Source organism: Diceros bicornis, unplaced genomic scaffold (genome assembly GCF_020826845.1).
Source record: "Diceros bicornis minor isolate mBicDic1 unplaced genomic scaffold, mDicBic1.mat.cur scaffold_117_ctg1, whole genome shotgun sequence".
Classification (NCBI taxonomy): domain Eukaryota; kingdom Metazoa; phylum Chordata; class Mammalia; order Perissodactyla; family Rhinocerotidae; genus Diceros; species Diceros bicornis.
Genome location: NW_026691040.1, coordinates 1,011,001 through 1,024,115, shown reverse-complemented (window position 1 = coordinate 1,024,115; position 13,115 = coordinate 1,011,001). Strand labels below are relative to the sequence as shown.

General features: G+C 43.5%; 1 protein-coding gene and 1 long non-coding RNA gene across 2 annotated transcripts in view; both read right to left on the bottom strand.

The window, feature by feature from the left end:
• LOC131402495 (centrosomal protein kizuna-like) overlaps nt 1–13,115 on the bottom strand; it is a 161,559-nt gene that overhangs the window by 98,151 nt on the left and 50,293 nt on the right. The window lies entirely within an intron of this gene.
• On the bottom strand, nt 6,698–12,861 carry LOC131402501 (uncharacterized). Its single transcript, XR_009218722.1, has 2 exons — nt 12,785–12,861; nt 6,698–6,909 (listed from the first exon to the last, which is right to left on the bottom strand). It is a non-coding gene; the product is annotated as an uncharacterized LOC131402501 (long non-coding RNA).

Here is a 13,115-nt window from a genome sequence, read left to right as displayed (position 1 = left end):
GCTTAGTCATGATATGGCCTTCTTATAAAATATATCTGGATTTGGAATGCTGATTTGATTTTTATTTAGGATACATGAACTCAATTCAAGAAGGAGAGTGGCCTGTTATAATAGTCAATTACTAAATTGACTAAGGAAGCATTTCAACTCTGCAGTTCTCATCCAGAATATTTCCTCGGATGAATAACGGACATAACAGAGAGGTAGAGAAAGTCTCTGTAAGGCATATACTCACCTGTCTCATTGGAAATCTCATTCTCTGGGCAGGGAGTGCAGTGAAAACAACAGAAAGCCTCTCTCTCCTGAGGGCTCTTCCTAAATCCAGGACTACAATTCTCCCTGCATAAGGAGCATGAAGTCTGGAGATAATCAGATACCTGTTGGTAACAGCTGTGACTTTTAACTAATTTTCTAATAACTAGAATGTTTTAGATTATTGGGCATTTAACAAATATATATATATATATTTTCATTTTCTGAGGAAGATTCACCCTGAGCTAACATCTGTTGCCAATCTTCCTGTATTTTGTTTGTGGATTGCTTCACTCCTTTCCATGGCTGCATAATATTCCAATATATAGCTATGTCACATTTTGATTATTCATTCATCCATTGATAGACATCTAGGCTCTGTTTACCTTTTGGCTATTGGGAATAGTGCTTCTGTGAATGGTTTTTACATTTTTAAATGGTGAAAGAAAGTCAAAAGAAAAATAATATTCCATGACACATGAGAAGTGTATGAAATTCAAATTTTGTTGTCCACAGATAAAGTTTTATTGGCACCCAGCCACATCCATTCACAACATCTATGGCTGCTTTCACATTATAACACTGGAGTTGCAACAGTGACCCTATGGCTTGCAAAGCTGAAAATATTTACTACCTGGCCCTTTACAGAAACAGTTGCTGAACCTTCGGTGAAGGAATCAGAAGGTTCATTATTAGTCACCTCCTTTGCAAGCTCTGCTTGGATGAAATATTAATGCTCTCTTGTTTCCTCTTATTATGTTCTCCCACATTTGCGGGCTGCAGACAAATTAAGAGAGAGCCTCATTGTAATATCCTGTAAAAATAATATATGTACATATTTGTATGCAGTGTATAGTAATAGTGATAGTAGCTGATAGATATTTACTGTGTACATCCTACTCTGCCAAATGCTTTCCGTGCATTGTTTCATTTAGTCCTCAAGATAACTGTGTGAAGTAGACAAATATTTTTTAGTAGATGAGAAAACTGAGGGTCAAAGAGACTGTCAATTGTTAAGGTCACATATTACATGGTTGGATCTGGAATGCGGATGTTATGGCTGAATTGCGTCTCCCCAAATTGGTATGTTGCCGCCCTAACCCCCCGGGACCTTAGAATGTGACTGTATTTGGAGACAAGGCATTTAAAGTGGTGATTAAGGTAAAATGAGGTCATTAGGGTGGGTCCTAATCCAATATGAGTGGTGTCCTCATAAGAAGAGGAGATTAGGACACAGACATGCACAGAAGGGAGACCATATGAGGACACAGGGAGAAGGTGACCGTCTGTAAGCCAAGAAGAGAGGCCTCGGGAGAAACCAACCCCACTGACACCTTATCTCAGAATTCCAGACTCCAGCACGGTGAGACGATAAATGTCTGTTGTTTAAACCACGTAGACTGTCATATTTTGTTACAGCAGCCCTAGCAAACTAATACTGTGAAACTCATGCTATCTGCCAGAAAAGCCAGTCCTCTAAGCTCACAGAATTTATTGTCCCTGATTTGGGCTGTACCCTTCAGACGTCCCTCTCCTTCTAGAAGTTCTTCCTTCTCAGAGGCTTAGGCCTGGAGGCTCATGTTTTTTCTTCTCTAGATTCTTGCAGATCCACTTCCCTGAAATTCTGGCCCATGGGCCCTGTGCTTGGGGAGCAAATGTGATGATGTATTATTTTCCTCTCCAAGCTTCTGCACTTTCACATCTTCCTCTGGTTCTACTTCTGGGAGTGTCTGAAGGTCTAGGGTGACAGTTCTTCTAGCTGTTCCTTCTGCCTTTGAGATGGAATGATAAGTAAGAGCATTCGTGGATCTGAGTTTCTGCAGTAATCTGCAGAGGGAGCGTGTGTGTCCAGCAGGGCTTGCAAACACCAGGAATCTGCTCCAAGGGGGTGGGAAAGCAAATTGTGACACATTCACAGAACAGCACACAATGTAGATTGAAAAGAGTGTGGCCGAGCTCTAATTATTGCTAAGGAAGGGGTTTCCAAGAAATATTTCTTATCAGTCAGTGTGCAATTAGGAAATAGAAACTGTACACATTTTTATTGTTTTATCTTGATTTTTAAGGAAGTATAGCTAGAGGTTGTATCTTAGCTTTCTAAGGTCAAATGTATTTATCTTTGTGAAATGAGATCAAGCCCCATATGAAAACAAATTTAAGAGACCGCGATTCTCTGGAGAAACTCAAAACTCATGTCTTTTGGTCCCTTTGTATAGCATAAAATAATTTTGTCCCTTTATATAGAATGGGCAATAAAATAACTTGGCAGAATGGTGGGCACTCTTTATTTTGGAGCCAATCTTATCAACTTTTGGAGGGATGATTCACATACAACACACGGCTTCCTTTCACAATGTAAAATTTGCTGTGTTTTGACAACCTCTGTCACAATCAAGATAACATTTCCATCATCCCCCTCACTTTCCTCGAGGCTTTTTCTGATACATCCCTCCCTCTGCTTCACCCTAGGCCACCATTGATTTGTTCCTCCTCTCTCCCCTATATATGGTTTGCAACCTCTAAAATTTCCTATTGTTGGACTGTGTGATGGCTAACTTTATGTGTCAGTTTGGCTAGACTGTGGGGACTAGTTGTTTGGTCAAACACCAGTCTAGGTGTTGCCGTGAAGGTATCTTTCAGATGTGATTAACACTTAAATCAGTAGATTTTGAGAAAACCAGATGGCCCTCCATAATGTGGGTGGGCCTCATCCAGTCAGTTGAAGGACTTAAGAGCAAAGATTGAGGTTTCCCAGAGTGGAAGGAATTCTTCTTCCAGACAGTAATGTAGAAATATAGAAATTCTGCCTGAGTGTCTGGCCTTCAGCCTCAAGACTAGAGCATCAACTCTCACCTGAGTCTCCAGCCTGCTGGCTTGTCCTACAGATTTTGGACTTGCCAACCCCCACAACTGCATGAGCCAATTCCTTAAGATCTCTCTCTCTCTCTTCTATTGGTTTTGTTTCTCTGGAGAACCCTGACTAGTACAGAACTATTCCAGCATTTACTCTTTTGTGTCTTTTACGTCAGATTTCTTTTCCTCAGCATAATGTCTTAGAGATTCATCCACATCATTGAGCAAGTCAGCGCTTCATAGTGTAGATATATCACCTATCAATGGACGTTTGGGTTCTTTCCAGTGTTCAGTGATTGTGAATAAAGCTGCTGTGAACATTTGTGTGTGAGTCATTCTGTGGAGGTATGTTTTTATTTCTCTTGGATAAATACCATATGATCCAGTAATCCAACTTCTGGGTACATATGCAAAGGAAATGAGAACAGGATATTGAAAAGATATCTGCACCCCCATGTTTATTGCATCATTATTCACAATAGCCAAGATGTGGGGACAACCTGTCTGTCAACAGAAGAATGGATAAGGCAGATGTGACATATATATGATGGAATATTATTCAACCATGAGAAAGAAGGAAATCCTGCAATTTGTGACAATATGGATGGACCTTGAGGGCATTATGCTAAGTGAGATAAGTGAGACAGAGAAAGACAAGTACTGTATGACCTCACTTATAGGTGGAATCTAAGAAAAGCTGAACTTGTAAAAACAGAGAGTAGAATGGTGGTTTCCAGGTGCTGGGGTGTTGGTGCAATGGGGAGATGTTGTCCAAAGGGTACAAACTTGCAGTTATAAGATGAATAAGTTCTTGGGATCTCAAGCACAGCATAGTGATTATAGTCAACATTACCGTATTGTTTACTTTAATGTTGCAAAGAGACTAGATTTTAAATGTTCTCACCACAAAAAAGGATTGATAATCATGTGACATGATGGAGATGTTAACTGATGCTGCAGTGGTAATCATGTTACAATATGTAAATATATCAAATCAACCCGTTGTACATCTTAAACTTAAAAAAGTGTATGGATATATTTCCATTCTAGTTGGTAAATCACGACTTCAGTCCAGCTGCATATCTAGCCTTTACCATAAGATATCCCCCAATCCAGCTACTGATGAGTTAGTGGCTGGCACCAGGGGTGGCCCCTAGGATCTTGTCTGAGGCTCATAGCCAGTGTCCGTTCTGTATGGTCAGTGCCCTGCCCAGACCAGGAATCCTATACTTTGAATATCACCTGTGCAGAAAAATATTAACATAATTGGCCATTGGTTGGGGTCTGGGAACTTGGACCCTGCCATGAGGATTCTTGTGCACTGGGTTTATTGAGGGAGGACATTTAGCAGAGGAGGAGTGAGGGGAGCAGGGTAGGACAGAGGGAGGAGCTGAGCAAGGAGGTGGTCTCAGTTGGAATCTAGCCTCAGCCTAATCCCCTGGGGAGCCCTGTAGCCTGAACAACACCACCGAATTGATCTCACCTTGGGGCGAGGGCTGGCTTTTTGTACTTCTGTGACCACCAGTTATTGGCTGTGGGCTGGGTCAGAGGGCTTGTGCAGCTGTTGGACTGGAAAGCAGTCCTCTGGGGAAGCGGAAGCTGTGAGCTGTGAGCAGGCGACACCCCCGGAAGCTGGGGGATGGGTGCACCAGCTGCTCAAGGGTGGCTGGACAGGGAGGCATCAACAGTGTCTGCTACAGGGGGCTTCAATTAGTTTAAGATGACTGGGGTTTTGGGGGAGTGGGGAGGCTAGAGGGGGAGACCAGTGTAAGATGAGGGAGGGTCTCGAGTGCCATATTAATGAGCATGGACTTCATCCTGAAGGTAATAGGGAGCCATGGGAGGGTTTAGAACACAGAAGGAGCATAGTCAAGGTGGGCAGGGCTTCCCTGGAGCCCCCCACACACAGTGTGAGGATGAGTGACATCTCTGGGGCTCCTCCAGGCTGACCTCTTCCATCTTGAGTGTCCTTAGATTTCCCCTTTGCTGGGAAAGTCACAAGGGGTTAGGTTTCTGCAATCGCTTGACTAGAATGGTTCATTTCCTCCATCCCATCTTTCCCCTTTTTCTCCCCTTACGACTTCCCTCATCCTTGCAGGACCTCTGTGGTCCAGATATTATAGCCTTGGTCACCTCTTTTGGGTTTGAAGGGTGAATGGCATCTTGTGTGCTCAATCACTCACTAAGACCCCAGACCCCATCTGCGGTAGGTAGAATAATGTGGTTCCCCACCCCAAGTTGCCCACATCCTAATCCCTAGAATCTGTGAATATATGACCTTACACAGAAAAAGGGACTTTGCAGATGTGATTAAGTGAAGGATCTTGAGATGGGGAGATTTTTCTGGATTATCCAGGCGGGTCCAATGTAATCACAAGGGTCCTTTTAAGAGGGAGGCACAAGGGTCAGAGAGAGAGAATAAGAGAAGGAGATGGAGGGGGAGAGAGAGAGAGAGAGAGAGATTGGGATCTATGTGTCTGTGTATCTATATATGTATCTATGTTTCTATGTATTTATGTATCTATATATGTACGTATGTATGTATGTATGTATGTATGTATGTGTGTATCTATCTATCTGTCTATCTCTCGAGAGGGTGAGAGAGAGAAAGAGGAAAAGGTAGAAGAAGAAGAGAGAGAGAGAGATTTGAAGCGAGAGATTTGAGGAGGCTACACTGCTGGCTTTGAAGCTGGAGGAAGGGGTCTTGAGCCAAAGAATGCAGGTGGCTTCCAGAAGCTGGAAAAGGCAAGGAATGGATTCTCCTCTGGAGCTTCCAGAAGGAGCACAGACCAGTTGCCGTCTTGATTTCGGCCTCATAAGACTCATGTGGGACTCTGACTTCCAGTCCTGTGACATAATAAATTTGTGTTGTGTCAAGACTCTAAGTTTGTGGTGATTCATTATGGCAGCAGCAGAAGACTCATTCATCACCTCATCCCATTCCCATCCCCACGAGGAATCTGGGCTTGATCAGAAAACCTTCCAATTCCTTAATGTAACCTCCAAAAGTCAACTCTTCCTTCTGTCTCAGACTCCCCACCCACATCCTGATGTTACCCCAATTCTCTTCCTACTTCCCAAATTCCTCTCCATCTCCACAGCCCCTGTCCTAGACCAGACCACCACCACTCTTTTCTCTCTCTTGGATCAGCCTCACTTTCTCCCTGTCTCCCCACCCATGACCACATCCTGTGCAACACCCACTCTACACAGCACAAGTGTTGTAAAACACCAACCTGCCCATTACTCCCTTCCTGAACCTCCTTAAATTGTCCTGAGGATAAAGCCTCAACCCTTTCACCCACTTCAGAAGATACTGGATGAAATGATCTTTGGCGACCTCTTCAATTCAATTGTGGCTGGTACCATGCCTCCTATGAGTAGCTGTAGCCATTTGGCATAGTGGGATAATGATATTGACAACAGTAACTAATACTCTTGAGCATTTAATCTGTAATGCAGGATTTTTTGATTTTATCACATGAAACCTCAAACCTTATGAAGTTATTATCGTCATTTTACTGATGGGGAAACGTTGCTTCTCAGTGTGTTAGTTACTTCTTGCTGTGTAACAAATTACTCCAAAACTTAACAACTTTAAACAACATATTTTTATTTTCTTATACTGTATCGGGGTCAGGTATCTGGAGGTGGCCTAGCTCGGTGGTTCTAGATTGGGGTCTCTAATGAGGTGGCAGTCAAACAGATGGCTGGAGATCTCAGTTCCTCCTCACAGGGGCTTCGCCACTGCGCTGCTTGAGTGTCATAACAGCATGGTGACTGGCTTCACCTCAGTGAGTGATCCTGGCAAGAGAGAGCACGGAGGAAGCCACAATGACTCTTACAACCTCAGGTGTCTCAGATGTCACACAATGTCACATCCTCCTTTTCCTGTTCATTAGAAGCAAGTCACTAAATCTAGCTCACACTCAAGGAGAGAGGAATTAGGCTCCCCCTCTTGAACGCAGGAGTATCAAAGAATTTGTGAACATCTGTTAAAGCTACCCCATTGGTCTTTCTGCCTCTAGGGTCCACACTCCTGGATGCATTGAACAAGGATTATAGAAGAAAGTGCAAGTCCCAGCATCCCCTCCCAGGTAGCAATGTTACCAGACATTACTGCATCCCTTCCACAGCGATCCTTTGGGACAGGACCTATTGTTATTCCTATTCTCCAGATGAAGAAACTGAGGCCCAGAGAGGCAAGTCATCTCCCAAGGTCACTTTGGGAATATCTTGCAGAGTCAGCATTTGATCCCAGGTCTGTCTGACCTCAGACCCTCTCACTGTGATAGCCAACGCTTGGAGATTTCCTGTGTGCCAGGCTCTGTTCCAGGCACATCACATATGACCACTCCTCGGATGTTCATGTCAGCCACACGGAGTAGATCCTACCATTACTGGGCCCATCTTATGGATGGGAATGTTGAGGCATAGAGAGATTGAGAAGTTGCCCAGGACAACACATGACTGGCAAGTGGTGGAAATGGGATTTGAACCCCCCAGCAAGCTGGTTCCAGAGTCTGCTTTTACCCTCCAGTGCTTCTCAAACACAACACAGCTCTGTTTATCCTCCTTCTTGGTGGAATTTGCTGCATTTTCATGCTGGCTCTTGACTGCAGCCTCACTGGGGCAGGGTCCCTTGATGAATCTGCTTCAGTGATCATAACTCCAAGATGGGTATCTTGCCTTGCACAGATCAAAAGGGAGAATGCAAAGACAAGTGGGGCTTTTCTTCCCAAGAACTTGGGCCTGGTCTTTCCATCTCACTTTTTAGCTTGTAGCAGATACTCTTGATGCCTGCCCACCCCCGTGACCCTCAACCCCTCAGGACACACTAGACTGATATCTGCCAGCCACTGCATTTTGTTATCAAGAGAGTTACACTCTGGAGCCTCAATCTGTGAGTGACAGGAGCTGGTGGATAAACACCCCAGTTCCTTCACCCCTAAGTTAGGATAACTCTGAAAAGTGCTGTCTATGCTGCCTTCTAGAGGTGCCAGGGAGATTAAGATCCAGTTTCTCACTATGTAACCTGCTTGATAACACACCCACTGTGGGCTCTTTCCCTTCCCTATCTCACTTCCCCCCCTAGCTAGCTGGAGTTTTTGGGTACCTCCTTGATGAACTACTCTTACCAGAATTCTTGTCTCAGCATCTGCTTCTGGGGGACCCCAACTAAGGCATTACTAAACCTCCATATGTATGAGATTGTGCATGTGTGTGTTGGGTTGGGTTGGAGGGCTGGGAATGGGGTGGGAGTATTGTTGTGCATTGTGGTGATGATGGATATGATCAGATATAGCGGAGAGCTGAAGGCAGATGAAATGATTATACTCTAGACCTTGGATTCAGAGGGTCCTGGGTTCAAGTTTCAGGTCCAAGTAATCTTGGACAAGTCACATCTCTTCTCCAAGCCTCAGTTTCCTTTTGTATTTTTTGGTAAAATAGGTGGGGGTGGGAATCCCTACTTTACGATGTTGACATGATGATGAAATTAAATTTTGTTGGCAATGTGTCTACACAGTGCCTGGTACATGATGGCTATGGTGCTTATTTTTATGGAGCAGGCTGGGAAGAGACCCTTGAGTTGGGACTTGCCTCATCGGGGTCAAGTGGTGGAAGCCCATTTATTATTGGGTGCAATGGAGGAAAGTGATGAGAGATGGGAGGTAGATGTTGGTGGGGAAAGAAAAAAGAGAGCAGGAGGGAAGGAGAGAGAGAACATGGTGACACAGCAGCCAGACCAATTTTTCTTCACGGTGATGAGAGGAGAAAATAAGGAGTTTGCCACCCTGTCCTCATTTAGTGGGAGCAACTCAGCAAAAAGGGTCATGATATTCTCAGTGTTGAGCAATTCCAGCTCCACCCCTGCCCTCTTCCCACACTTTCTGTAATTGAAAACCCAGAGAACAGAGAAAAGTTTCCCCTCTTTGAGTGACAGAAACGCAGCACGATGTGGACCTTCAGCTTGCTCCTCTTCTGGGGTGAGTGTGAGGCTGAATGGGGCACTCGGGGAAGCCTGGGCTGGAAACAGGCTGTAGGAAAAAGGGAGGGCCATGGACCGTCCAGCCAAGAGGTCATAAATGTAGGTTGGACACTGCAAACACCTTTATTGGGGGACCGTCGACAAAAATCACTCTAGCTCAGGGAATTCCATCCGTCAGAGCAGAATTCCTTTATAGCCATTCACTTGACATGTATTTCCTGAGTACCTACTATGTATCAGGAGCTGTTCTAGGTAGTGAGGATAGAGAAGTGAATAAACAGACGAGGTTCCTGCTCTCGTGGGGCTAACATCCTAGTGAGAGGGGGTGGGCAGAAAAGAATCTACTAACAGTAACAGCAACCACCCACTTACCATCGTTCTAAGTTCCTCAAATATAGAATGCATTCAACCTCCACAGAATTTCTCTGATATTGGGTCATCAATAGCTCCATTTTACAAAGGAGAAAACTGAGGCAAAAGAGATTAAATATCTTGCCCAAGACCACTTAGCTGGTAAGGGGTGGAGCCAGGATTTAAAACCAGGCAGTCTGGTCCAGAGTCTGTATGCTTTATCACTCCACTATGCTACCACAAATAATAAACAAAAGCATTTCAGGTAATAATAAGTGCTATGAAAGAAGTTGTTATAGAGTGTGACTGGGGGTTGTATTGAAGGCGGAAGTCAGGAAAGACATTTCTGAGGGGGTGATATTTGTGCTGAGATCAGAACAATGAGATGGAGACTTTCTGTCTGTCCTCTTATTGCTTCTTCTTTAGGCGTCAGTTTATCTTGGTATTGTTTATCTTCTATGTTGTGGTTTCCTTGACATGTCTTGTGAGTTTGGGTCATGGGTTCAAATCTAAGAATGAGGGATCTTTTCTAAGTGACAAGTGTGGGTTTCCTCTGCTGTTGTAGAGTTTCTCCTATTTCATGAAGGAGGAAACTTAGGTATGATGATATTAAATAACTTCCCTGAGGCCACATGGTCTGTAATTGGTGAAGCCAGATTTTTAAACCCGCATATTTTGATGCCAGATTTGGTATGCTTAAATACGATACTCGGTTGCCTCTAAGATAATTCATGAGCAAGAGAATTTCAGTTAGTGGTGGTGAGTTGGAGTGTTGGGAGTTTGGGTCTGTGGAACTGGTTGACTGGAAGGCTTCATCAGAAGGAGCAGATAAGTCATGGACTCCAAATGCAGGAATGCAGAGTTGTTGCTTTGGGGTGTTAGCACTGGTATTAGCCATTAGCACCCCTCGTTATGCCCTGAAGTCAACCAGCAAAGAGTAGTGATGATGACTTTGATGATGTTGATGGTGAGGGTGATGATAATGGTGGTGGTGGTGGTGGTGGTGGTGATGGTGATGGTGATGATGAAGATGATGATGGTGGTGGTGGTGATGATGATGATGGTGGTGGTGGTGGTGGTGATGAAGAGGATGATGATGGTAGTGGTGGTGGTGCCAGTGGTGCTGATGAAGATGATGATGGTGGTGGTGATGAAGGTGATGATGGTGGTGATGATGATGATGGTGGTGGTGATGATAGTGATGATGACGGTGGTGAGGGATAATGATGATGATGATGATGATGATGATGTTGGAGAAGAGCTAAATGCTGGAGGACTACACTGCCTTTTAGATATTTAAAAAAACTAATTGCCCTACCATTTCATGAAATTTTAATACCACAGGTAGACTGTACATCTATTTGTGTATTATATGTATATCTATATGTGTATTATACATAAAAGAGTAAGATTTTTTTCATCTTTCCCAAAAGAACCAAGTTTTGCCCTTTTGGGGGAGATGTCATTCCTTTTGAGAATGCGTGTTTTATTGTACATCTTTGAAAACCGGCTGGAGCTATTTTTGTAATTGAGAAGAAAATGAATACAATCAAAATGAAAAACCAAAATAAAGTGCAGAAAAGCAGGAATGGTGGCTGTGAAGATTATGTGCAGTAATGTATGTTTCTCACTCAATTGGGTCTCTCATGTAAGCTCATCAAACCTGAGGCCATGCCAGGAGTAATTTTTAAGGTTGAGCCCAAAAAGCTTCTTGCTGCTTCATGGTATTTTTCTTTTCTTTCTACACAGGGTGTTGTGGTATATGTAGCTGTGAAACAGTCACATTAACCCCACCGGAATCAGTGGCATGGCGTAAGTTGGTCCAAGAGAATCCATATGTCCAATGTGGTGGGAGGACGTCTTCTGGAGAGGAGATTCTTTTGTTCAGAGGCTGACAGCTGGTCACTTGCTGAGAGCTAGTTAGTGGCAGAACAAGGGATAACTTCCAGGTCTCCTGGTTCCCACTCCAAGCTCTTTCCTTTGTGCCTTGGACTTGCTGTGTGACCTCAGGCAAGTCACATTACCTCTCTGATCTTCAGTTTCCTCAGCTATGAAGTACAGATAACAAGGTTCCTATCCCACAGGGATGTTGTGAAGCTTGAGTCAAAAGGGGTAACTTTCTAAACCACCTGGTGTGCGTGATAAGAGCTTCATAAATGGTAGCGTGGTGGGAATGGGCATGAAATTTACTCAAACTACAACTCAATGTGGAAAAAAATGCATTTTTTTAATGTTTCATTAAGTATTCTCATCTTCCATATAAGCTCCTACTGGATAGAGGAGGAAAACAGTGTTAGTTTTCTCAGTGTTCTCAGTGTCTCAGTTTCTTGGTTTAGCTTATTTGGGAAACCCCGTTTATATTGTGTGAAGACTTAATCTTTCAAAATTTCTCACCCTACCCTTGTTCCTCCCAAGATGGTGTCTGGGTATTGGCATAGGGGCAGCTTATGGGATCTTGTAGCTGTGAAGTGTGGACTCCAGGTGCGGTGTTTTGTCTACAGATGGAGCATGGCCCCATCTTGGTTCTTGCTTGTCCATCAATCCTCTCAGAAGCTCAGCATCTCCAAGGGGTCCATGCAGTAGCTCCTGGTTTCCATGTCCAGGCTACAGAAACCATAAGAGTTTTCTTGGGTCACCTACCAGCTCTCTCCGTCTGCTTGTTCTAATCCTTGGCTCCCACACCACGTTGGATGTGGCAACAGCAGAAAGAAAGCTTTTGTTGGGAGAAGTTAACCCTTAGCCTTGATGCCTCTAAATTCACCCACTCCTATCTGGAAATCTCTCAGGTGACCCATCACCACTTATATTTAGCCTTGAGGGGAGATGGCAGAGAAGCAGGAATCCTGGTGAGTCTTCTTCGTCTTAGCTCTCTTTTAGCTTCCTTCAGTTTTCACCCTTCCTATATAATAGGTATTTCCCTTACATCATATCCTGAGTCCTCTCTACGCCACAGCTTAATGAAATCTCTATCTTCCAGTCCTCCAAGCCTGGCTATTGAAAAAAACATTTATTGACATAGAATTGAGATATAACATTGTGCAAATGTAAGGCATGCAACATGTTGATTTGATACACTTATATATTGCACAATGGTTACCACCATAACATTAGCTAACACCTTCATTACCTCACATAACTACCATTTTTTTTTTTGTGGTGAGAACATTCAAGATCTACTCTTAGCAACTTTCAAGTATATAGTACACTATTGTTAACTATAGTTACCATTTTGTACATTAGACTCCCAAAATATATGCATCTTGTAAGGCTTTGCTTTCAAGACTATTGCCTTCTTGGGAACCCAAAAACCCAATTTGATAATGAAAACCTGAACGTTACCTTTGGCTGTCATTGTGTGTCTGCAGCTAAGACATCTTAAATTTTCCTGAATGAGATGAAATCTTTTGGCAGGATGGGTTTGAGCTGGGGTGGGGAGGTTCACATCCCTATAAGTGGAAAAGAGAAAATTACATCAATATATGCCCAAAAAGGTCATCCTTGATTTAAAAAAACTATTGTTTTTTAAATAATAAAAAATCTTTAATAAAATTTTTTAATAAACCTGAGCCCAGAAAGCCTTTGCTTGGTGAGAAAGAGATTGTATTAATCTCCATAGCTCTGGGACCCAGTCCAAGCCTGGCAGAGTGTGGGCAAGTTAGATGGATAAATG